We start from the raw sequence: 27,151 nt of genomic DNA on the forward strand, positions 1-27,151 counted from the left end.
CTCGCAAAATATATTATACTAATCATTATCCAGCCGGAAATATTTTTGACTCACGCTCGTAAACCTCCAGAACGATAAATTATGTATAAATTCTCTGTAGAAAGTAGATGAAAAAAATTGGGGGGCACTGCAGAAAGAATAAAAATATAATTACATGATTTAAAAATGTATTGGAGCTACCGCATATTATATCATTAATTTTCAATTAATAATACAAAGCAATGGTTCTTTTATTGAGTAATATGTAATTGGAATTATAGGTTCGAAATTTCGAACTTCACCCAGTCTTTCGTTTCGGATCTTACTCTGGCCAATAAAAAGTAGTGGACCTAGCCAATACAAATATCGTTATTTTTCTCGAGGCGTTTCCCCACTGACAAAATTTTTTCATCATTTCGCCAAGGCAGTTTTTCCTTTCGAGGTCACGGTTGCCACGATTTTTGCGGAGGAAGCGTGGTAGGGAGAGAGGGCAGGGAAAAGGTAGGGAAATGCGGATGAAGGAGGGCCGAGAGTGGGGTGTCGAGGGAAGAGCGTGGAATAAGAGAATGGGTGCAGGAGAAAAGGGAGATGGATGAATTGGGAGTCCGAGCGAACACGGTGGCAATACATCGGAGGTATCCGCGACCACTCTCTCGCTGCTCCGTCTGTTTCCGTCCTCCCTCATTCCAGTGGTGGTGCTACCCACCGCCACTGCGTCCTTTCCTTCCTCCCCCCACACTCCATTCCGCACCCATCCCAGAACCCTTGCATTCTGCATTCCTCTCTCCCTCGCGTTGCTATCCCTCGACTCCCCTCACCCCATTCCCCGGGCTCCCCTTCAGCCGTCCTCCCCGTGGGTCAATTCGTTGGATTCCCCGACTCGCTTCAATGATCAATTCATCTCCCGATGCGTTGGTACAGGAAACCATCGCCGTGGAATGCGGAGGGCCCTGGGTAGGTGAGCCCGGATGCGGGGGCGGAGGGGAGAATGGGTTGGATGGTGTGGGGAGCGAGGGAAGGAGAGGGGCGACGGTGGTGTGGAGGGAGAGGGGTGTGTATGTTGAGGGACTGAAATGATGGAAGAGGAGTCTCGTGGGGGCGGAGGGAAGGGGAATGAGAGGGAGGCTGGCGGTGCGAAATGTTCAGTGGGGGTTGTGAGCGAGGTTCAGCGGGCGGCGGATGGGAATTTCTGAGGGGGGAAGGCCACCGCGGTGCATTAGGGGGGGGAGGGTGAGCGACCGAGAGGTGGGGGAGGTGAGCGTAGAATCCAGCAGCCGGGGTTGGGGGATGAAGCCGATGGGTGGATGTGGGAAGGGACATCGGGAGGAGGATAGGGCGTGTCTCGCCTAAGCTGATATATTCGGTACGGCTAATCGTCGCGAGTCTGTTTTAATTGATGGTATCAATCCGTCGCCATGCGTCTCCAGACGAGTTGTGGCGGCTCCCAAGGGGGTTATTAAATTTCTTGCGCGATGCTCGTCTGTTTGGTTGAGTCATCGCTCTTAAGTGTCTGCAGTTCGTACACTAGCGGGTACAATGATGAGTAGCATATCGCTCATTCCAGTGATGAATGACACTCGATATCGCGCCGTGGTGAACTTATATGGCACTGAGGTCGATGCAAAAACTCAGTTTTGGCACCGTGGGAGTGTGAGATGAAGGCCTTGGCTACATGAACAAATGAATTTGTGAAGGAATTGAATCCATCATTCCACTCTTGCATTTTCCCCAGAATTTGTCAAAATGTGGTAAAAGCGGGATTGGTTTTCATTTGCAGGATATGTGTTTAATTTGATGACATCCTATAATCCTAAAACAGAGGATGATGCAATATATTGAGAATAATATTGAAATGCCTTCCATCATTCCACGTTGAGCCTATTTACTTCCTGGCATCAATACCTTTAGTTGGGATTTGTATCTAGAAAGTTATGAAATTGAATATCTCATCAGTATTCATATATATCAGACTACAATTAAGAGTATTTATTTTAAAATTGTATTCTCGTTTTTAAGAACATTCGGTGAATGACGAAGAGGTACAAGGAATGATGGGGGAAAAGAGAGGGCTGCTGAGAGAAATCTGAAGGAGACAGAAAAAGATACACAGCGTTATGATTGGTGATAAAATGTTGGAGATTGAGAAAGAGAAAAGAACAGGCAGGAGACGTAGGGAAAGGAAAACGATTGCCATGTTGGACAGGATGAAGGGAGGTAGAATGTTTTTGTATGCGGAATTGAAGCAGGGCTTATTGCTCTGTCGGGTGTGAGTTTGTGTCTAGTAAGGTAATGTGTGGCGATGTTCACTGTGTGTTCATCCTAAACCAACAATAATCGATAGAATACCAGTATAAAATAAAAGGAATATGAAGTATGATATTATTAATTCGTTCGATTTATGCTGCAGTAATGTGCTTGGTAATCCATTATCTAACTATATTTTATGCAACAGTATATTTTATTCTCAGGCTCTGCAGATAACTAATCTTTAATAATATATTTTTATGTTATATCTCTAATTCAGACTGTTTGAATAACTGGTAAATGTTTATTCAAAAATTAAATATAATTGGTACCTAAAATTGTCATCTTACCATTTTCTTCATATTTTAAGCTTCAGGATATCTCTCTAACCCTTAAGGTTATGTCATTCGGTACAACTATTTGCTTTTTATATGCGCTGCCGAAATAATTACAGTTTATCATTACGCAAATACAATGATTTATCTCCTGATAAGATAAATTGATATTTATAAAGTCACTTGGCTGTGGATGCAATCACGTATTTTATTTGAAATTCATATGAACATCATCAAGGGCTTTAATATGTTGTGATTGATTATATGCAGTCAACTTCACAACGGAAGATTAACTATAACTGTGAATCCTTTTCAATTTTTACTCCAATATGTTATTTTCCTGGGTTAATCATCGCCGTAACTTGTGTTTGCTTATAACACTTTTAATTAAATAAGAAATATTTTGAATCCATACAAAGTTTAGTGAGAGTAATGAATTCCTCGATAATGACCGGAGCCAGCTGTCCCTTATCATCGCCAACATTTTTCTCTACTGTTTTGAAAATGAGAACAGGATAACTTTCAATTACTTCCCCAAGACATGGGTTGGGTATGTGGAAGACATAATTTGCCATTTTTGACCCGATAAAGTGCAAAATCCAAAAATGCATTGACAAATTGAATTAAAAGCATCAATTACCTTCACCCACGAAGCTAAACACTTTCGAGCATTGGTATTTCTACATACACTTGCCATAAGAAATGGCGGGACAGTCGAATATTATATTTGTAAGAAGGATGCGCTCACTGAAAACCACATAAAAGCTTAGTTACACCATCTTCAATTGTTTTGTCTTCAATTGTTCAATAAACCGGATGCACACTGTCACCCTCACAAAACCACGGTACGACAAAGAATTAAAGCACAAGCCTGTAAAACACACAGCCGCAGTAAATGGATACGGGTCAAATATGATAGATAACCAACCAAAGGACAAAACTTGCAAATTAACACACTGCACTGGCACCATTGAACAATACTCTCGAGAAAAAATTCCTCTCTATTCCATCTGAACCCAAACTTACTAAAGGTCTTCATAACATCTCCAAAAAAGTAGACATGAATATCAGTTTCAAAAACCCGAACGCTATATGAGGCGTAATGCATAATAAAAAACTCTCTCATTGCAAAAACCCTCTATTTTCGAGATGTGGAAAACTTATCATGCATCATACAGTCGACAGAAAACACGCAACGCCAGTAAAAGGTTCAGAGAATACTTAGCGCACTTTAAAACCTGTTGTTTTTAAAAAGCGGCCATCGCTAACACATTTACGAAGCATCCCACCCTATTGCACTTAAATATTTATCCCTAATTAGGCACATCCAAACCTTTCTTGAAAGCTTGCACATACGCTAACGCAGGGGCAAAATCATGAACAACGAACCGGGAATCAACAGTCCCTTATTTAACTCCGATCCCAAATATTATAGTACGCAGGCAACACCATAAAATAGTATACACATCTTCTCCACTTCTTCTCCCCTCCCCCACTCCCCCCACCAAGTAAACGGTCTCCCACTACCTTCTCCCACTTGGCCACGTGCAATATATCGCTACTGTTGTCTTCCTTGTTGCCAAATTCTTACGTCCACGATGGTCACCTAGTTGACCGAAATTTCGGTATTTATATAGTTCTTAATAATCAATTTTGGCTGCAGGATTACACTTGACTAATTCACACCATCTTCATTTCTTTCATATGTAGTGTTAAAATCATCTGCTTAGGTCTTGTTAATGAAATTTATAAGGCTTATTAAATTTTCTACGCAATTATTGAAGGATTAATTTCTTCGATTGAGTTTGAAAGTTAAAAAAATTTTAATTGCAGGATGAAACTATTTTTGTTTATCGCAGTTTTTTTATAAAGTGCTAATTTTTGTAGCAATATATTGGATACATTTTTTTTTGCCAAATTTAAAATTATTATTTTTAAAATTTTTTTACCGATGACTAAGTTGACTGCATAGTAATGTTATGATTCAGTACATAATGGTAATCACTATTGGAATAGACTTTAATAAGACCAAGATTACTAATTACAATACAATGCTTCGACTGATCAAATTTGAGTCTTCTGTGACGAGTTTAGGCAGAGAATGGTGAGTCTTTTTTTTCTGTTAATGATTAAAGTCAAGGGTGGGAAAACAAAGAAAAAGCTGAACACCAAAAAACTCTGACCACCAATTTAGAGCCTACACGTCCATTTTATAAATCCATAGTATGCCCTCCGAAAATCAATTATCAAATTTAACTTAGGGTTATATAATTTACTGCACCCTCCCGGAATGCCCAACGACTTTTTCAATCGCGTTTGCATACTGGGCGCGCTTCAACGTTTTCCCCCTCGTCGCCTCCGTCTCTGTAAACATACCCATACCCTCCTCTTATTCACATCCAACGTCCGCCTATCCCGTCTCCGCACCTTCATATTCCTTTTATTTTATAAACTTGTACCGCTGCGCGCCTCGCCTACCCCTATATATTCTCACACACCTCTTCCCTGCCCCTCATGTACGGCTCCAGCCATTCGCGTCATGAATATTCATGTGCTTCTCGAAATGGATACGAGAATGGAGGGAGTGTGGGGGTTGAAGGTTTAAAAGGAAAAGTGGAAGGGGTACGGTATGGGCATAAGACAAGACATGAAGGACTCATTATGGGGACCGTAGAGGGCTTTAGGGCCTCAAGGGACCCTCAAAATTAATCACCCTTACACGAAAGAGAATAAGAAAAGGAAAGAACCTAACGGGGGATGAGGATGGGCGTGGATGGAGGGATAGCCCGAAATGAGTGAAGGGAAGTGAGGACGAATTTTTTTAAATTAAGAGACGGCATGGCCCGAAAAATGATAAAGGAAAGGTGAGGTGACTTGAGTTACAGAAAAACAAGAGCGGAAAAACTTCTCTCTATTCCCTTGGTATTGAGCAATATCTTCTATTTAGATACTCTTTCTTACTGGAGCCCTTGATTTTGGATAATTCGTTAAGTATCAAAAAAGAATGGTGGAAAACATTTATAAGGGCATTTCATATGGCTGCATGGTTTCAATGGATATAATGATATTTTATTCAATCAAACCAAATAATAGGAATATTGCAATCGCTATTCCCTGTGTCGGGACTTGCATTAAATTGACCTTGGTGACTATCTGAGGAAACGGAGAAACCGTGGTCGTGAATACAAGCCGTCTCGCTTGGCTCGGCTATCTTTCGTCACAAGCCGCAATGGCAACCGAAACAAAACGAAATTTAATGCTAGTAAACCTTCAATCGTGTGGCTCTAGAGAACGAAATGAAAACGCAAACGGATCCGCCAATCGGAAACTCTATCGGAAACGGTCTCGGTTAGTTCCATGCTGATAATTAAAGTGTTATGGTGATCGAGATGGTACGGGGGCTAATATACTGGCTTCCCACCCCGAGGGCGCGGGTTCAAATCCCGGCGGTGTTGAATATCTTTCAGAGATATCTCGATCCCTACTTGAGGTGCTTTGTGGAGGGCACTTTGAGTGAGTATGCTGTCCGTCGGATGGGGCATTAAACTGCGGGCCCCTTGGCGCCTTTCGTAAAGAGTAGGCTAATGCCGACGCCGGGTTTCTCTCCACCCTTCATCCTTTCCTGCCCATCCCCTATGGCGCAAATGACCTCAGCAGTCGGTCGCCTCCCCTAAAAACTACTACTACTTGAAGTGCTATGCAGTGAATACGTTATAATGTCCTTCGCTGTAGTGATCGTATTGTAAGTTAACTAAGATGTATTCCTTGAACGATGATACGAAAGCAAAGATTAAGGCATATAATGGTATCATGCTCGTGTACGTAAAGGTTTGCATTTCAATATTCGGATTTGGTTTTGTTTTTCTTAGTTCGTCCATTTTGTTTTTGTGACTGATGGTTGAGGCCGAGACTTTGTGGAAATCCATTGCGAACAGGAGTTTCAGAAATAACTTTGCAGCTTCCACATAAAATAACTTATTTATTTTCTACTAGTTTCGCTACACTGTAGCATCTTCAGGAACGTACAAAGAAAATATTCTTTTTTCACACATATATATACTAGTCCAAGTTGGTGTGGGTTGGGTGGGTGGGGGGGGGGAAACTGACGCGCTGCCTGGGTGGGGGCGGTCAGAGTGGGTGAGAGTGGTTGACTGTGAGTAGCGGGGGCTAGGGAAGGATTATGGAGGGACGGTTATTCGCAGGGGGGTAGATTGGCCGTAGGCGTCATTAGGGATGAGTTGTGGAAACCAACTTGGACTAGTATATATATGTGTGAAAAAAGAATATTTTCTTTGTACGTTCCTGAAGATGCTACAGTGTAGCGAAACTAGTAGAAAATAAATAAGTTATTTTATGTGGAAGCTGCAAAGTTATTTCTGAAACTCCTGTTCATTTTGTTTTTGAAACGAAATAAAATTTTCTCTTATTAAATTAAATTCACTTTTGATCAAAACAAAGTCTCTTAGGCTGCCATTCCCCATTGTTTGTCACAGTGAGGAACTACCCAAAGTAACTAGCAAAATACGTACCTAGGTTTAACATTCCCAAAGTTTTTATCTTCTTGTATATTATCTAACGCTACCACTACTCTTATTGAGGCTTTATGTTTTTATGCTGGCGTTTTATGAGCTTTTACTTACTCGTAACTCCAGCAATTGCATAGAACCCTATTAAGAATTGGCAACAGTATAAATGAAATAGGTCAATATCCCTTGCGTTTGCTCATTGTTTAAATTAAAAAACTCTAAGTAGAACACACACCAAATGACAAAACTTTTTTTCTTTTTTAAGGACGAGTTTTTGACGGATAAGCTATCCGGAAAAAGATGCATGAGTACATAATCTGGACATGACATATGATAATCCGTTGGAATAAAGTCACCGGCTTCCGTATCTCATTCCCTAAAATGTTGAAGAGGTTTCATTCATTTGCGAAACTACTCGCTCTGCCATGAATGGGCTTAAGGCACTCCAACGGACTGCAGAGAAAAAAATTATACCATAAACTCGGGTCACAAAATTTTGTCATATGACAACACGCAGGTTACTGATGCCAAAGCCCAACAGTTCAGTGTTTCTTGGTCTGGCAATTGTACGCCTCGTCAGTTGAATCTAAACAGGATGATATTACGTATGACGCAGTGAAAATCTTCTAGGATTACGTTTCTGTAGATAACGAATGAAATAGCCACCTTACCTCCCCCGGACTGTGATGGCTTATAATGGCTGAAGGCATGATAAGCCATTTTCATTTCTTTCGTTGTCATGCAAAGATTGAGTATCAATATTGCCTTTGAATATGCTTCTATTTATGGGATTTTATATTAAACGGATGTATAGAACATTTTACACCTAATTACTTTATAAAAACACTAGAAATTTCTATGGATCAATATTTCTCTGTGATAGTTTCTCAGTGAGTGTCATTGAGGCAGTCATTTAATTAGCAGGGATTAATGTACCTTAAAGCGCGATTATCAAATTGTTTTGCGAAAGAATAGTAGACACCTAGAGCTCAGATCTGTTTGTTGTTTCAGGCGTAACATTATGGAATCTGCATAACATATTGAAAGGAAATAAAATTTTTGACTTTGCAATTCCAAGCATTTTATTTAAAACACGACCCAGGTTTCGATATTGAACGTCATCAGCTGATGATGAATTTCAACGTCAAATTCTGGGTCGTGTTTTAAATAAAGTGCTTGGAATTGCAAAGTCAACAATTCCATTTCATTTCTCAGATTTGTATTTCTAAGCTAGTGAGTTGGGAGTTCAGTACCATATCCATGAAGAGAGCGAATGGAAAAGGAACGAGTAGACGAGGAAATGTGGATGAAAAGGACGGAAGGATCGAGAGAGTAGTGAAAGGTATCGGGCAGGAGAGAACGATGGCAGAGCCTGGCGGAGAGGGGCGAGGCAGTTAAATGCTGTGGAGAGTGATTACCTTCTCCAACGTCTCCATACTGCTAGGGGTCATGAATGTGGAACGGGTTCCCATCCGGCCTTGTAGAGAGCCACGTTTGCTCATATATTATTTCCTCTTAAGGTTTTAAGAACGTTATACAGTCCATTTAGAATATGACTTTAGAACTCAACCTATACATGGCATAAGCTCCAACTCTTGCATAGCTCATATTGAAACGCATCATCTACGAAGCAATTCGAGTTTTCATTTTTGCCAAGTTATCGCAATTGTGCAAGAAGATTAAATTCTGAGATCTATTTTATTATTGTCTGTACCTTAATAAAAATAACGCGAGTAATTTCACTGAAGTAGAAGCCAAGATTATTTCAAGTTGTAAGTCCACGGAAAGCTACTTGCATATTTTAAATTTTGTGACTCTGTATCACATAAAGATTATTTAACCTCACCAATGCATACGCGAACGGAAAAATGTTTGTTCAAGATATGTTGTGTTTTTGTTCGTATTTTAATTTCTAATCATTGTGGGTTGACGCTGGAACATGACCATAACTTTCATGATGGAATGACTCGCTTTCGCAGTAGTTTGTGCAACCTATCGACCAGGAATAATAGAAAGAAGTAGGTTCATCATGCGCATTTCAAAAAACTCATTTTTAGGCATGCACTCAAATCCAGTCAGCATCACAATTTCAAGCCTAAGTTCCGAAGCTAAGATCTTGCATTCAACTATATCAGAATAGTATCTTTTGAAATGCTACGTTCAAAGGGAGCCAGGCTTAGGTTGCTGCATTTTCATATTGGTCAGACCAGCTAAAGCTCTTCGACGGAAAACGTCCCTATTCAGAGAGTTTTCATTAAACCGCCCAAAAGGAAATAAGTGAATTCAGCAGTGATTTCTTGCTTCCAAGTTTGTATCACCACAGAATGCAGAAACAGACCAACGCCGCCTGTGATACAAGAAATAGCTAATTCTCAAATTTCATTGCAAACTGCGATGGAGTTAAATTCCATTCACTCACTAAACATGAAATGCTATTTACTTTGTAATGAAAGATTGGTAGATATGTAGAATCTTCAGAGGGTGAATTAATATTCCATGAACGAATGAATGGATTCTCTAATACAAATGAATAAATACATTTACTTTTATGAATCTCATCTTATGAATTCTCTAATATTCACTACATGTTTTGATTTTTTGTATAATTATTATCTAGCTCAAAAAAATTCCTTTTATCGAAAATTTGATCTACTATAATTGTCGGCAATATTGTAAATTAATACATTTGAAGGAAGTAAAATCCGTATCAAAACTTTCAAAATCATGAGGTAATTTGAGTTACGTTGACTTCCATTTCACAAATTGATTTATCTGCTTGTTTGATTTTGCGGTCAACACGTAGTACTTTGTGCACGAATAAAATGAGGTGTATATACATGTATATCATACGTAGTTTTATTGGTTGTCCGAAAAAAATTCTATCTGGTTAAATTTTACGTACAATGACTATATTTAAGTCATTATTTGTAACTAACCGTAAAATCATACCAATATGACCGAGATGTGATATCTGTCTATTGTTTTCAATGCTTTCCTGTTTTGGTCACCAAAGTGAAAGAAAAGTTCATTCCCGAACAAACTTGAGAAATTCAGCACCAGCACTTGTACGGCCGAAGCCAGATATATAATCAGTTTTTTGTAAAACAAGGATTTCAAGTCGACTAATGATAGGGAAAATTTAATTATAACTTCGAAAAAAATACGCAGTAAAATTTTAAATAGTTAAAATAAAATATTTTGTACAACATTTTCTCCGAGTTTGTGATTTCCTTCCTTGAAGCTCTTAGAGTCTTTGTGAAAACAAGTAAATATATGCGTAATGTAAATTTTATCCCCTTAAACTTAGAAAAATTAAAGATTTTTTGTATCTAAAAAGATTTATAGGCAACTAAAAGTATGAAAGTCGTCTGTTAAAGTATTAATTAACACTATTTTATTAATTGGTTAATGTAGACTGTGGGCAGGTTTATTAATTCCTAAACAAATTTTTTCCATAAAATTGAACATACTTGTATAGGTTATTTTACATTGTGTGTGGTAACATCGCAATAACAAAATTAATGTGCAAACTAATACTTTCGATTTTAATGTGATCCCATACTTCTGCAAAACTAAAGCTCTGCTGTCTGCTAAAGATTTAATATCTGCTCCATTCATTTTACAATGTAGCAATTCCAATGAATTTCAAAAAGCATATAGAAAGAAAGAGGAAAATTACTTAGTTTGCCTTTTTCTGCAAAGGCAAACTAATTATTTTGACTGTGTTCATAAAATGAACGTAATTATGATAGACGTACGGCTCATACTCATACAATAAATTATCGAATAACATATTAATCGTAGACTTGGAGAACATTCAGCCAATAATTTTGTTTAATTAAAAATCTGAGGATGGCTCACTGAATTATTTAGTAATATTAATTCCTTAATTGGATTTAAGCGGTCATAGCCAGTATAAAAGTTTTTAATCATAGAAAAATAGTCCAAATGCTTGGGGCTTCAATGTTGGAATGCTCGAATAAGTCAACTTCTTAAACAGAAAGCATGTAACGTAAGCTCTTCTGAAAAAATTCATGAATGGTCAATTCATGTATATATTTGGAACTAGTTTTGAATGGATTTAAGGGTAATATTTTCCAATAGGATTTTTCCCCAGCGCTCAGGTATTCATACTTTTGTTCATGATCTATGAAAAATGACAAATACTTGTGCATATACGGCTATACATTTATGTCACCACCAAACGATAGAGTATCAATTATATTATCAATATCATTTTTCGCGATTTTTTCACTCTCCACTTTCAAAGTTGGTGTATTTTTACTATTGATATTTTACGGATAGATAACACTGCATGGAAGACTTAAATGCTGTATTTTTAATTTTATATCATACTCACATCATTAACATGTCATATTGCATTCGTGTGTTTGAACAGATGTGAGTTGGAAGAAGGGATATCTGTAAAAATCTAGCCTCATTTACGTAAAATGAAATACTTTTATAAGTTTTCTCATTTGTTTCTCTTTCACTTACGCAAAAATTACTTGAACAGCTGCAAGTAACTTATATGCAAGAAATAGGAATACTTTTTATATGATATTAATTTCCATTACAAAATCATTTCAATGAAGCGAGATCTGTAATTATAAACGACATATATGAGGTATTCATATAGAACGTTTATGGGGCCAACACAGAATATCAAATGCTATCTAGGTATCGCAGCCGAGGAGCAATGGAATGACTGCTATTCTCCGATAACTGTCTTAAAGTTATGTCCACCGGGAAGTCTAGCACATACCTCTCGAATAGTCATCACGGATTGTCTACGTGAAAGGAGAGCGCTTTGCTCCGGCAATGACCGCGAGGGAGATTTGTGCGGGAGTCCATTGGCGTGAGGCAGATTGGGAGCAATAGGCTTGATTGAACCCCTCACTGGCTGCTTTAACGAGACTCAAATTAACATACTATTCATCGGGCGGGTCCATTTTGGCGGGAATTACGGTGCGTTTGCTTTTAATGGATCATCGTGAATCACGACCGTTGTTTGCGATTGGGCTTTATGTTCTACCTCGAACGTATTTCCCGTTACAGTGCATTGGATTATTTTATTTTCAATTTTTCCTGGAATTGAAGTGTACGGAACGATAAACGCACTTTGAAGCAATATCAAGACACTAATTTATGGACGGCAGTGTGAAATGGCGTGTATTAATGGTCTAATATCTGTTTGTTGTTGCTTGTTTGATGCAGATTTCGCTGGCTTCCGCAGTATTTAATGTTTAATGAAATCTCTATCACATCATTGGGGCTGAATTCATTGCCGTTGTGAAAAATTACCTGGCTTGCCTGATCTTTACTCCTTTTATACGATTGAACTTACTTCCTCATTACATTAGATTTTGAAATAATGGAAAAGAGAGGGCCAACGAACAATATTGCTTTATGTTATGCTCTATGAAACCGGTTTTAAATACATGGAACGCTAACTTTATTTATATAAATAAATAAATATGTATATATATACACATATACATACATATATATATATATATATATATATATATATATATATATATATATATATATATATATATATATATATATATATATATATATATAAATTTCATCGAAGTGGAACGCTCTTCGGCGACACACAAACATATAAAAACAAAGAAGTAGATTTTTAAAACTTAGAAACACTAAGACAGGACACTCACATAAGTAGTTTTTACGTTTAGACGCTTCTGATGACGACGGTCGAGCCGTTGAAACGTCAAAATTACATATGTGAGTGTCCTTTCTTTGTGGTTCTATGTTTTGAAAATCTACATCTGCGTTTATATAGTATATATTTATTTATGTAATTTTTTGTTTATGAGTTCAAAATATGAGGAAGGAAAAACTTTATTCCTACTCGCCTTTAGGTTCGCCGCAAATAAGTGTGGCAGTGTAGCACAACGGTCATAAAATATTAATATTCGCTAAATGCGAGCGTAAATGTATATTAGTGTATTATTAAAAAAATGATGAGCCTTCTCATTACTTTCAAACCTGCGGAACACTTCTTTTATATTATTTAATTCCAAGTAAATCTCTTTGTTCTCTGTGTTTCATTCAAAGGGAATGCGGGTCATGAATTAAGATGAAAGCTAATGTATGTCGATATTCGAACAGTAATTATGATACTTTGACAATGTTTGAGTAATTTTGGTAGATGTTTTTGAAAAAAAATCAAATATGATTTGCTTAGAATATTTTAATATGATTTTTAGTTTTAAATTGGTGGTTCACCTGGCAGGAAAGACCATTTTTTTCAAACTGTAGGACCTTATATTAAGAAATAGAAGAATTTTTATACGAACTCATTTTTGATAAACTTCACTCCGAGATCTGTTTGGAATCTATACTACTGGGATGTGTTTAAGTATGATATTTTTATTTATTCTGTCAGACGTCCAATTGGATCTCATTAGAAGAGTAAAAGTACATTCTCGTGCTGGTATTAAAAAGTTTTGTTTTCAGGTTAATACGTTTATTTTCTCTGTACAAGGGATAAAAGTATGAGCTACAAACATCTTATTTTTAAGCAAATTTTTCCGTGATTATTTATTGAGAATAGTCTGTATGACTTAGAAAATTCTAGAACATATGCCATTGGTTGTCTAAATAAATAGAGTTAAAGAAGAAAGTGATTACTTTTTTGCGTTTTATGTATGATAAACCCATAAGTAGGAAGAAACCATTTCTATCAAACTTTGGTTTACATCCCGTGTGAAAAACATCCCTCTTACGCACACACCTGCATTCCTGAAGGTGTAAAACCATGATAAATGGGTTTCTAGGTAGACATCGCATACTTTAAGGTCCGCAAGCCATTAAAAGGCTCGAGTGTAAAGCCACACCTGACCCCCGCTCTGTCCTGTTGAGCAAGTGCGCATGTGTGATGGTAATAATGGTCGTTGGCGCCGATAAATTAATCGAGGAAGGGGAAATCCGTGTATGGATTCAGCTCGATTGAAATGCGTTGCTTCTCTTTATGAATATTTCTGAAGTTCATCTTGCTACTAAACGTAATATTTGTGCGTTATGTATGGCAGTAAAGTGCTGAATTCAATATCATTTTTTCAGTTAACTGCCAGCATTTTTACTTAAATGTAAATAATGTATATTTGTCCTGTCATGTAATGTAATGAGATCCTGTCCAAACTGTTTAGCTTACGTTCTGTAAAAATGTAACGCACACTTGCCTTACAGCTAAGCAATGATCATTGTTCTAGGCATGCATACTTCTACGCAGTAGGTAGATTCTCATGCCAATTTCTCATGCCCCATTTACAAGAGACGCCACTATGACGTTATTACTCCATGTTTCGATATCCCATATGTGGCTCGGAGTAGGAGAAGCATTTTCGGCAATCCCTCTTGGTACTCTATATTCCATCACTGATTGCTTAGCCAAAGAGGAGACGGAAAGTGGCATGGGTCTCTCTCATCCATCATTTTATTTCGCTTGAAAAACGGTCGTGCGGAGACGCGCTGGCATTTGAGCCTCGCGCGACATCTGCTTCTCTCACTCTTGGTGGTAATCATCTCCCGCTTGGATCGTTGGCTTACTCAAATTTTAGGTTACTTCTGTGCCAGGGTAACCGGATATTAAGAATTTATAACCGGTACTCTTGAAAAAATATTCGATAAAAGGTTAACTATATTACGGCCTCGACAAAGGATCCTACTTTGTGTTTGAAAAGCAATCATTCAATAAGGTAAATCCTTAAAATTCCTTTGCAAAAGTAAAAATAATAAAATAAATAATGATACGCATTTTATGTTCTATAATATCTAACAGTTCGAACTAGCCCTACGAGTTTGAAACATTATTCGTCGTAAATTTTCCCAATATTATGTTAATACTTTTCACACAACTGAACTTTAATGTATCTGTATTTTGTTCATAAGATGTTTTTTGGTTCACGATAACGCTGACTTAAATTTTCAGTGTAACCGATTTACCTGTTCACCATAAATTAAGTACACGATTTACGACAATGTCTCTAAGACATTCTAAATCCACATGCTAACACGCTAGAGCCCAATAATGAGTTATCTCTGTGTTAAACCTACTTTACGTTTCACCGCGTGAAATTATCGTTCTTTCGAGACTGTTCTCCAGATTATTATTTTTTAATTTGATTATGTGACAATATGTTCATTATTATTATTTCGGCAATATTATTTTCTGCCATATTCCGGATGTTTCCCGCATAGTTTTTAACGTTATTAAATGATCCATACAGTATCGTCACATGCACCGTAAAAGACCATTTTTCCCTACGTAAAGCGCTGATTCCAGGCCGCTACTTGGTTCCCTTTGTCGTTCCTTTGTCGCCTTTAATCCTATGAACCCGTGACACAGCAACTATCCCACCTGACCTTGAAAGTCAATCACCTTTCTAACCTGCTAGCGACTATTTGCACTTGTGGCCGAAAATGAACACAGTCCTTGAATAACCTAATTGTTATATGTTGTTGTTTTATGAAGAGTCCGTAAAATCCGACACTTGTGACGCAATAATATTGAATATCGATTACGAATATTTATTAGAAAGAAACTGAGTATGCATTTATCTGCCGCTAAGCATTTATAACACTGCGATTAAGTTAGCTTACTCCGCCGAATATATTTAATCAGAAATAAGGTATGTGTCTTGTTCAAGGTATTCATAGGAAGGATATGTTTTCTAACGTTACCTAATGCGAAACACGCGCATATATATTTTTCATTTTACTTGTTAAATCAGGAATTAAATTGAAGCAAGGGTCAGTGGCTGAATCCCTTGGAGTTATGACATGCCACTCGTTCCAGGCGGTTGGATTAAGTGAGGTCCCCCAGGAAACGGCGAGGAATGGCTTTCCTTGTCACGTGTTCCGGCGAAATCCCTCCATATCCTACTCCTCATGTGACGCTAAAACGGGGGACAGAATTGACTCCTCGGGATTATGCTGCTAGGGGTCGGGGTAGGAGATGGCGGTGGGTCGAAACGTGGATTTCGGTTTGGCTGTCAAAAGGGGTAATGACCTTGTGCCAAAACTGCTTGTAACTCAAATCGAAAGGAGCCTAATAACGTATAAATTCCGTTGTACATCTGAGTCATCATAACTGCACGAAAGATATACTGTTTTGATTTAGGTCGTTGCCATAACATGGGTATACATCCTGAAGGAATTTGTAGGTACATGTGGTCACATTATGATATATGTACACACTTGGATCCACATAATGTTAGCAGATGATGGTTCATATATAATATCATACACGTTTTATCTATGTATGTCATGAGATTAAGTTTCTAGCTATAGTTGTGCAATTGAGTAAATTTTTTTAATCATATGTTAAAGTTATATATATATATATATATATATATATATATATATATATATATATATATATATATATATATATATATATATATATATATATATACTACCTTGATCAAAAATGTCCCGGAATTTATTCAGAAAATTAAAAATACAAGTTTATTCACCTAAATCTATATTGTCCCCTTCAAAGTAATCCCCATCGACTGCAACACACTTATGCCAGCGCTTGATCCAATCCTCGAAACATTTTTTATATTCGGTTTTCGGTATGTCCATCAGTGCTTCCTGCGATTTTTCCATTACTTCCTCTCGGCTGCTAAAACGCGTTCCCCGTAATGGTTTTTTTAACTCGATTGAACAGAAAGAAGTCACAGGGAGCCAAATCAGGTGAATTCGGTGGCTGTTGGATGGTATTTGTTGCATTTTTCGTCAAAAAATTACAAATAATGATAGCACTGTGCGACGGTGCGTTATCATGGTGCAAAATCCACGAGTTTTCTGCCCACATTTCTGGTCTCTTTCGGCGAATTGCTTCACGCAAACGTCTCATAACGCCCAAATAATACTCTTTGTTTACTGTCTGGCCTTCTGGCAAAAATTCATGATGCACTACACCGTTGTAATCCATGAAAACCGTCAGCATTGCCTTCTTTTTTGACTGAAAACGACGTGGTTTTTTTGGTCTCGGCTCATTTGGTGAACGCCATTCACTTGCCTGATGTCTGGATTGCGTGTCGTACTCATAAACCCACGTCTCGTCCCCAGTAATGATCCTTTTGATGAATGTGGGATCGGATTCAGCCTCGCAAATCATGTATTTTGCGACGTCAACACGGTCTCTTTTTTGCATGAAATTGAGGTCTTTTGGCACCAACTTTGCTGCTACACGACGGAAACCCAAATCATTAACCACAATGTCTTGGGCGGATCCATAGGCAATGTTCAAGTCCTCCGCTATTTCTCTGATGGTTAATTTGCGGTTATTGACCAACATTTCTTTTACTTTATCAATTTTTTCACCGACTTTCGATGTCGATGGTCTGCCACTGCGTTCATCATCTTCGATTGACTCACGACCACTTCTGAACCGCTCGTGCCACTGGTAAACGACCGTTTTTTTTAGAGAATCGTTGCCGAAACACTTTTCCAACATTTCCAACGTCCGTGCGCCACTAAATCCGTTTTGTACGCAAAATTTAATACAAGTTCGTTGTTGCAAATTTAAATCCATTTCTGCAATTGTAAAAAATCGCCAACACACACAGAGATAGATGTACTCTTGGCTACGTAACTTTTGCAAATGTCAAGTTATGACACTAAGATTTAAAGGGAATATCAACAACAGATGTACCAATTTAACAAAAAAAACAGAACTCAAATCGGAACGATGGGAGCGCCACACGGTGGTTATTCCGGGAACTTTTTGATCAAGGTAGTATATATATATGGGCACTCACATATGTCGTTTTGACGTTTCGATGGCTTGACCATCATCATTAGAATCATTTAATTCATGATATTAATTCAATTAATTTATATATATAGTATATATATATGAAATTAAAGCTTTCGTATAAAGGAATAAGACACTGTAAGAAACTTTATAGTAAGTATTTTAATTTTGTGTAAATATTTTCAATATCACTGAATTCTTTTAAGAGCAATTTTTCAGCCATTAATCAATATCTGTTACAAACTTGAGAAGTATTGTATGTTCACATCCGCCGATATCTCTAAGGAAACAGCAATTTCGAGATGAAGATGAAACACCTTATTGCCTCTGTTAATATACTCATGCTGAGATTTTTGGGAATCTCGAAATTCCAATTCATTCCTCAACTCTCCGTTGCGATGTAACGTGAAATCACGCGGATTCCGGAAGATCTAAGCACTCAGCAAAAATGGAATTAAGGAATGGAAAGGACTGCGCTGCGGCATGTTGAGGGTGGGGATTCTGAGCGTGAGCCGAATAAACCATTCCGAAATATATTCCGCAAGTGGAATATGTGGCTTAATAAATTGATACTCGGATCAAAAAGAAGCGCAAGGACAATAATTATGGTGAAATGAGAAGCCGTTCTTTTAGTTTTATCACTGTAGGAAATTACTTTTGGGAAAAACATTTCTACATTTTATATAAATTAAATATTCAATATATATTTGCATAAAAGCGTGCGATATGTGGCCGGAGATCGTGTTACAAAGAAGTTTTATGCTATGGATATCGCACTAAAATTGTATCACATTGTTCAAATTAACATGTCTTGAAAAAATTTCACGTAAATATGTTCGACTGCTGACCGAAATTCAAAACTGAAATATTTTTTACAGTATCCGCCCTTCTCCTGCCAGAAAAATCGCCATGTTAATGATTGTGTGCTGTATTTGAATTTTATAGATATTTAATTGTGCCCAAATGCTCCACATGTGACGCTAAAATGGGGGACGTGCAGTAGTTAACTCCACTTTAACCCTCATCAGTATACATCGTGCATGAACATAATTTTTCAGCGTATCAAGAGTAGATTGGCATTGAGATTGTGGTTACTGTTCCAATTATTTTATTCATAAAACAATTGAGGAAAGAGTTATAGGTTATAGTCAATTTCTTTCATACTAAAATCTTATTTGGTGTATTTGTTTAATTGTTATGCCATAGGTTGACACTTCCTTGTCTTCCACTACGCACACATTTTTCGAATATCTTAGTCCAAGTGTATCGGTACTTCGGAAATAATCCACCTTGACGAGTACAAAACTCCTCAATCGCTCCATGCGCTTCATAAATCTTTATCCACTGCAAACAAAAGGTTTAAAATTATACCTCGTGTAAAATAGATTTGTTGTAACCTTAACTAAATTTGATCAATAACGAATTGAGCTAAAGCTAACCGTTCAAGTCTCCTGTCCTCAGAGGACTTTTGGCAGCACTGGGTTCCCACAAAACTAGCTGATAGAACATATTGGGAAAACATGCACCAGAATATGACAGATCGCTCACCTAGGCGAGAGTTATGAGGCCAATTCCGAGGTCGAATTGGCAGAATATATCCGAAGGGCGCGGCGGCGCCCGGAAAGCCGAAGAGTGACGAAGTTAGGGTTTTGTAAAGATGGGCGGGAGGCTCTAATGCGGGTGAAGGGATGGAGCAGAAGAAACGGGAGAGGGTAATGTGGGAAGGAGGAAATAAAGAAGCTGAATTGGTCGGATTCGAAAAAGATCTGATTGTGAGAAATGGGCGCAGGGAACTGCAATGTCAGTCCGCGGGGAGCGGCCGTGGAAAGCAGGGGGAAGGGTGGGGGAGGGATCGAGAACGGGAGAAGGGGCAAGATGGAGGATGAACGGGAAGAAGATCTGGGGAAGGAGGAGAAGAGGCGGATGAGGAGGTAGAGCGAGACGACGGAGAGGATGCCGGTGTATTCGAGAAGAGACGACGAGTCTGGCGTCGTCGGTGGAGGAGGTTGTGGTAGTGGTACGGATCACGGTGGAGATAGAGAGCTGGGGGAGGGGGAGTCAGTTTGAGAAATGGCTCGGGGCGAAATTGATTGGAGTTTGAGACAGTGGGATGTCGAGGGTGGTCGGGAGGGGATGGATGGGGCGGGATTTGAGGAGGAAGTGGTGCCATGGGAGGGAGAGGGGGAGTTTGTAGGGAGGGAGGGGGTGTCGGGAAGTCCGCGAGACGGCTCTGGTTAGCGGAGAATAGGTGAAGAGGGACGCGAGAGGGTGGTCCGGGCGGGAGGGATGTTTTCCCGTCTGGATACGTCCGCCCCCGCTATCAACCCCTACTCTCCGACCAGGGTCTTCGTCTCTCGGGAGGACGTGGGAGCGAAGGAGACTGCGACGTGGAAGAAACATGAAAGATCTGCAATAGAACCGAATTGATGCTGGAATTGATACAAATAGCGGTCGTTCTCATCGGTCGACGGGAGATTTGAAATTGGTGGGGATGCGATGCGATATAAATAGTTAGTCATTCAAATTGTGTGGGTAGTTTCTTGGGAGATGGGTGATCGTTTTGAAGGATCCCTGGAGAGGAGTTTCTAGGGGCAAGATTAGAATATATAAGTAGTCAAAAAAAGGATGAGTACAAATTTTAGGGTGGGAGTGTGGGAACGTGCTATCGCCTAGGGATAGAGGACCTCAGATATAGAAAGAAAAGATAAGAAAGATTTGGTACTCAGGAAAAGAGGCTAACCGAAAAATTGCGGTAATCCCTTGATACAGGAATGGGGAAGATGGGAGTGATGGAGAGGAGAGGGTGCGATGGAAGAAAGGAGATAAGAAGAAAAGTTATTTCGGAGAGGAAATATGAGAAATTCAACCGAGAAAAGAGAAGGGTGGTCGAAGTGGGAAGACCGGGGGTGAAAGGAGAGAAATTCCGGTGGATCGAGGAGTGCGGAGAGAGGTGGCGAGGGTTTGGGGATTAGAAAAGGCGCTTGGGTGAGAAATGGGAAAAAGGAAAACAGGGTTGGGTCAGGGTTTCTGGCAGCGGGTTGGGGAGGCTATATGGGGGAAGGGAGGTGCAGGTGTGGAAGAGGATGTTGGGAGACCGAGGAGGAGAAATGGGTGCGGTTTAATGCGCAGGGGTGGCGAGGAAGGAGAGGAAGTGGTAGAGGTGCGTGGGAGGGAAGGGATTCCCGTTGAAGCGCTGGAAAGGGAAAGGCACAATGGATGCTGAGAGGGAAGAAGGCGAAAAGCAGGGGATGAGGGAGATAAGGTTTGTTGAAATGAATTCGCCACGTGGATGGAAAGGAATGAATATTTCGCTCTTATCAATTTGAGGGATTCCCAAGCGCCGCCAAGAGAAAAAAGAATCCTCGTACCTGTTATATAATTCGTCAGGGATGGAGAATGGATTCAATTTGTCTTGCAGCCACGAAATAAGGCCAATATCAATTTAGTTTTGACTTGCATTGGATCGAACGGAACAACGCTGGATTTTATATGGGTACCGAGATTACATAGTATTTCATTAAACGACCAGAGGGCATTTAGAGGGACCTTGTAGCGGAGTAACCTTACCATTTAATTTGAGTAATCATTTCCTTTATCAATCACCTTGTCTATCAATTATCTTAGTTCTTTTCACTATATCAGAGTTTTATTTTATTTTTGAAGGGTTTGTGTTTGCAAGGATATTGGTTTATTATTTCTTGGGGAAACCAGACAAAAAAATCGTCTTCTTAGACACGATTTCTTAGAAATGGAATTGTAGCTCGCACTGGAATATGTACATAGAGATTACAGTCAGCGTATTAATGTTGATGTGAATAGTGGCTTAAAATATTTCTTTTTCCGCATTGATTTCTAAGACCATCTTTGAAAACGTGCTTTACGTAATTACTATCCATGATTTTAATTTGATAACAAAATATATTAGCCAATGCCTATTCGGTTGCCTTACTTTAATCAAACGATCAGACAGCCCTTCACAGTTAGCGACCAAATGTAGTGAAATAATTACCCACAATATGGTAGATAAGTTCAAATATTAAAATTGGCTATTCGAATATTTAAAAAACCGACATATTTTGTGTTTTCTATTGCATTGAATGTTGTATAATTGTATTATTTAGAAAATTATTAAAATAACTGTCACACAACTTTGAAAGTATCACGTCTTGCATCTTCTTTGTATTTGAAATTCAAATTCCATACTCTTTAGTTATAATGTCGATGATTAGTGAAAGTTAGCCAAATAAAGTATTACTCCCTTGTAGAAATATATATTGTAGCTATCATAGAGGCGTTGTGGTAGCATTAATACTGGAAACCTTAAGTGTTTTCCTGGATGAAATAAGCAAAGAAAGTAGTCTATTATAAATGCTCGTGCATCTCTCAATTATTTTCTAGTAAACTGATTACTTTTCCGTATATTCTACCTGAAAAAATCCAGATTCACCTTTTTAAAAGTTAAATAATAGTATTAACTGAGAGATAGTTAAGGACAATATTTTGCGGAACTTCATGTAATGCACAAGGAGGAATGATATAGCTTTTCGTTTCCACAGAATAGAATTTTTACTGTTACATAGTTTCTTAAGTCCGGTTGATGCTACAGTGTAACGAAACTAGTTAATAGTCAAATTTTAGTTATTTTATTCTTCCTTGTGCATTAGTAGTAAAGATTGAAAACAATTGAAGTTTATTAATCGAATTGGACTAATCTTTGAAATACATTTTCGGTGTTGGAAAATTATCACTGTGCAATATGTCCTCCGACGTACTCAGTTTTAATTATTACTCATTACACCCTTCGTTAAGTGGAATTCTTGAGTCAATAGCCAATACATCTTTATTTTCGTATTATCCAGTGAGTTAATTTCGAAGCATTTACTTCTTCACTTTTCTCTAACATGCTCTACATCTCTAAAATTTCTCTAACATGCTCTACACTGCCGCCTCTCATGGGCGGTATCTCAAGTTTTCTGCTTAATGTGCTGCAAAAGTGGCCTTCTCTTCTATTCTTACCATTAATCGAGGACTTTTTTATGATATTCATTAACCCCTTGCTAAGCTGTTCAGTGGTAGAAAGCTCGTTTGCCTATGGGCAATAAGGATATGCACTATTCACTCCGCTATTGCAAAGCCATATCATTGGATCATTTCAAACTTCCATCATTAGCAGTCAGTACGAAAGTGTAATTAAATACTTGGTGTTTTCTATGGTGTTATAGATAGTTTTGCTTAAATGAACAGACTGTACATCCCATGTACGCATTAGTATATTGTGTTTCATACAGGAACTTAGTTACTAAGGGATTCCAAGACCGATTCTTTCGCAGCCCAAATTTAATACCTTCGATTCCCGGAAAACAGCAAATCGTATTACCTTACATGCAATCGTAATCCTGCAGGAACGTTATTAATTGGCTGGGTCGAGGTTTGTTATTTCTATAATTTTCAGATTCAGAACAATACATAATATTGTCCAGATCGAAAAAAAGTTACTTGACCCTGTACAATGACTAGAATTATTAGCGATAAAACATTCATACTTACCGAGGAAAAAATTATATTGATTAATATCTATAACATCTCAACATACATCTGATATACGAATCTCAATATTACATATTATATACATATATTATTAGTTTTATTATTAGGTAATCTACCGGTTAAGGTAAGTTTTTGGATTGACACAACTATCAAATAAATATTTTGTGACTCCTAACAAAACACAAAATCAAGCATCCTACTCTACATCAGGTCCCTCTTCATCTTTGAGTACTTCCTCCCTTCATCCTGTCCAACATCCCTATCCTGTTCCTGCCCTTTCCTCGTTTGCCTAACATTCTCCCCTCTATAACAGTCTTCAACATCCCACTGCCGATCAATACGCCCCTCATCCACTTTTCCTACCTCCATAGGATTTCTCCCAGCAAATCCCTCTCTTCGCCCACCATACTAAGTACTTCCTCATTTGTTTCCTTCTCGGTCCATTTCATCTTCTCCATTCTTCTCCAAACCCACGTTTCAAAAGCCTCCAGTCTACGTCTATCCTCCTGCTTCGATGACCACGTTTCCGCGCCGTACGCTCCATGTCAATGTTTTTACGAGTCTTTTCTTAATATCCTTACTCAACGTCCCTGTCATCAACTCCCTCCTCCTTGTAAAAACCTCTTTGCCTAGCGCAATTCTTCTCCTTACCTCCCTACTACTTTGACCGTGTTGGTCCAAAACACTACCGAGATACGTAAATTGTTCTACCTGCTCTAGTTTTTGCCCTCCTATTTTAATGTTAAGCTTGGCCTTTTTCTTTCTAGAAAATCGCATAACCTTTGTTTTATTAATATTGATTCTCATCCCATACCTGTCGCACTGAATTTTCAATTCACTCAGCAATGCTTGCAGCCCCTTGGCTGGCTGACAAACTAAAGCTTGGTTATCGGCGAACCTAACTGATTTTACGAATTCCCCACCGACTTTCATACCTGCCTCCAGTTCTGCCCATGCCTCTTTAATCATTTCCTCCGCAAAAACGTTGAACAGCAACGGTGATATATATATATATATATATATATATATATATACTCATATATTCGTATATAAGTATATTTATACTCATATTACTATAATATATATTATATATATACTCATATATATATACTCATATTATATATAAGTATATATACTCGTATGTATACTCATATATATACTTATTCGCCGTTTGGCGGGATTTCGTGTTTGAATGTATGTATATATATACATATATATATATATATATATATATATATATATATATATATATATATATATATATATATATATATAATATATATATATAATATATATATATATATATATATATATATATATTGGCATTGATTATAATATATATTGATATATTTATGATGATTGTGATATGCTATATGATTACCATGATCATTTTTAATGTATATATGTCATCCAAAACCTACTTGAAACGATAGCTTACCTTGGGAAAAGATGAGATAAGAATATTGTAGATTCCAAGTTTAAAAGGAGCTCGTGCAATATTTTATCTGACATTTTGTTTAATGGCATAAATAAAAATTTCTAATTTTACTAGATATATATGGAAATATCACGTCAGCGTATATTGAATGACCAAGTTAAATATGAATCAAAAGGTGAATGTTATTAAGTTAATAGCTTTGACTCTGGAAAACGAAGTAAGTAGTCCACCTTACATGGAAAAATAATTCTTGAGTCTCTCTCTAGAACTTGCACTAAAATATAGTGATTCGATCATTTATTCGAAGATATGGGCACGGAACATGCAAAAAGCGTATTTTTGAAGTTCCTGCAGATTTTTGCCAAACCATTTATTTTGGTGGTTTAAGTTCGTAGACGTTTGGCGAGGGATTATCTGGCACTCTCCTCAATGGCTCATGGGCATGGTGTGATGACTGGAAATTTGCTCCGCAGAGCTTTCTTGCCAGGGATTGATAAATAGCAAGCAAGGTATGCTGAAGATGAAGGCAAACGAAATCCAAGCCAGAAGGGTTAACTTGGAAGAATTTCACAAGGAATCTTCGTCCCTTTCTCCTTACCGATGTTCTAGGCGTCCGTAGGTGGACGATTGGATGGTTCAAGATTAAAATTTAAAAAATAATACGGGGACAAGGGTGGAAGTCCTACGTCGTGGTTGCTGAGGATGGGCGGTGAAGGGGAAGGGTTGCGGGTCCTGCAGCCCTTTTCCCCCCCTTATCCCCTGCTCCTTCCCAATCGCCTCATTTCGTCACCGCATGTTTCCGTTCCGAGGATTTAGGCGGTGGGGGTGGGTCCGGGGGGAGGAACGGGGGTGCGCAGGGAGGGTGTTTTTATAGGTGATTCGGGGTGGCAAAATGCCCGTGCAGACCAAGGGTCGCCTCCCCTCCCTAAGTGAACCCTTTTCCCCATCCCCGGGAGAGAGTATCCCTCCTCCGGGCGGATTGACGGGGGTGGGGGGTGGACCGCTCCGTGTGCTGCGAGCACACTGGGCTGGATATCTTCGCGCCCCCGAACCCGCCCCCATTTCCGCGAGCCCCATCCCTCCTCCTCTTGTGCGCGTGAGGGTGAGTTCCCGCGGCATCCTATGCGTGTCCTCCGGATCGACTTTTAGTGCATGCGTGGGGGGCGGGTTCGGGGGGAGGGATGGGCGTATCTCCTTCTCCCCATGATCTCATACCCATTCCCTTCATTGCCCTCTCCTCTCTTCTCCCTCCCTCCCACACCATTCCGCTCCTATCCATGAATAATGGATTGCGGTCGCTTCCTCCACTCTGTGTCCCTTCCTCCCTCTGGGAGTGTAAAAGGGAAGACAGTGCCGCAAGAAGCAGCAACTCACCGGCGGGTGACGCCCTCTCTGTCCGTCCCGGCTCTGCGACGAGAGTCCATACGCTCCTACCCCCTTGGGGTGAAACTAAAGCGTTTGGGCTATTGCCTCTCTCTCTCCAAAATGCGGCGTATGCGCACGAGTTATAGTATCCGTTATTATACTGAGTAAAGTATCTCTGTGGAGCCTCGTATGATTTACTCACGTAAATTACCTCTGTATATACAGAGATTCATGTGAAATAGGCTAAGATTGGTCGGTGAAAAGTTATTTCCATAGTTGGAATGGGGAATCCTAGGCAAATATATTCACGGTGGGAATCTCGGCGTATTTCCCTCTCGAAAACCGGATATATTATTGCGAATGACTTACCCACACATCTCATTATTTGTTAGCACAATCAACAAAAATAGGAACCAAATTTAAAAATATACTCTTTTCAAATACTATCATCTGGAATTGAAGTTGGGAAGACAAAGCGCCCTGAAAAAATGTGTATACCCAAACAAGACTTCAAGCCTGAAATCAGTATCAGTACATAGTGTGCAATAAGTAGTACTCCCTCATTCTATTGATTTTGGAGTATCTTCGCTTATAAAATGCACATAGTCACCACACACGTCGGCCTTCAAGGAGAGGACAGACTAAGTGTAATAATTGCACAGTGGAAAAGCATCCTATTAGTGCACACGGTAGTCCGTGTCCAGGGAAAACTGCATCACAAACGGATAATTTTGAAAGGGAATTGACAACGGCATGTAGTTCTTCAATATTTTAATAATATTTGAAGTTGATGTAACCCTTTTAAATTTACATAACATTTACTTACCAGTAAATGGTTTCATACTATATGTTAACCTATGAATTTAAATTTGGGCGTCTTTTGACATCGCTTATCGTAAATTATAGAGATAAATTTTGA

Source organism: Hetaerina americana, unplaced genomic scaffold (genome assembly GCF_022747635.1).
Source record: "Hetaerina americana unplaced genomic scaffold, ioHetAmer1.1.p SCAF_3, whole genome shotgun sequence".
NCBI lineage: Eukaryota > Metazoa > Arthropoda > Insecta > Odonata > Calopterygidae > Hetaerina > Hetaerina americana.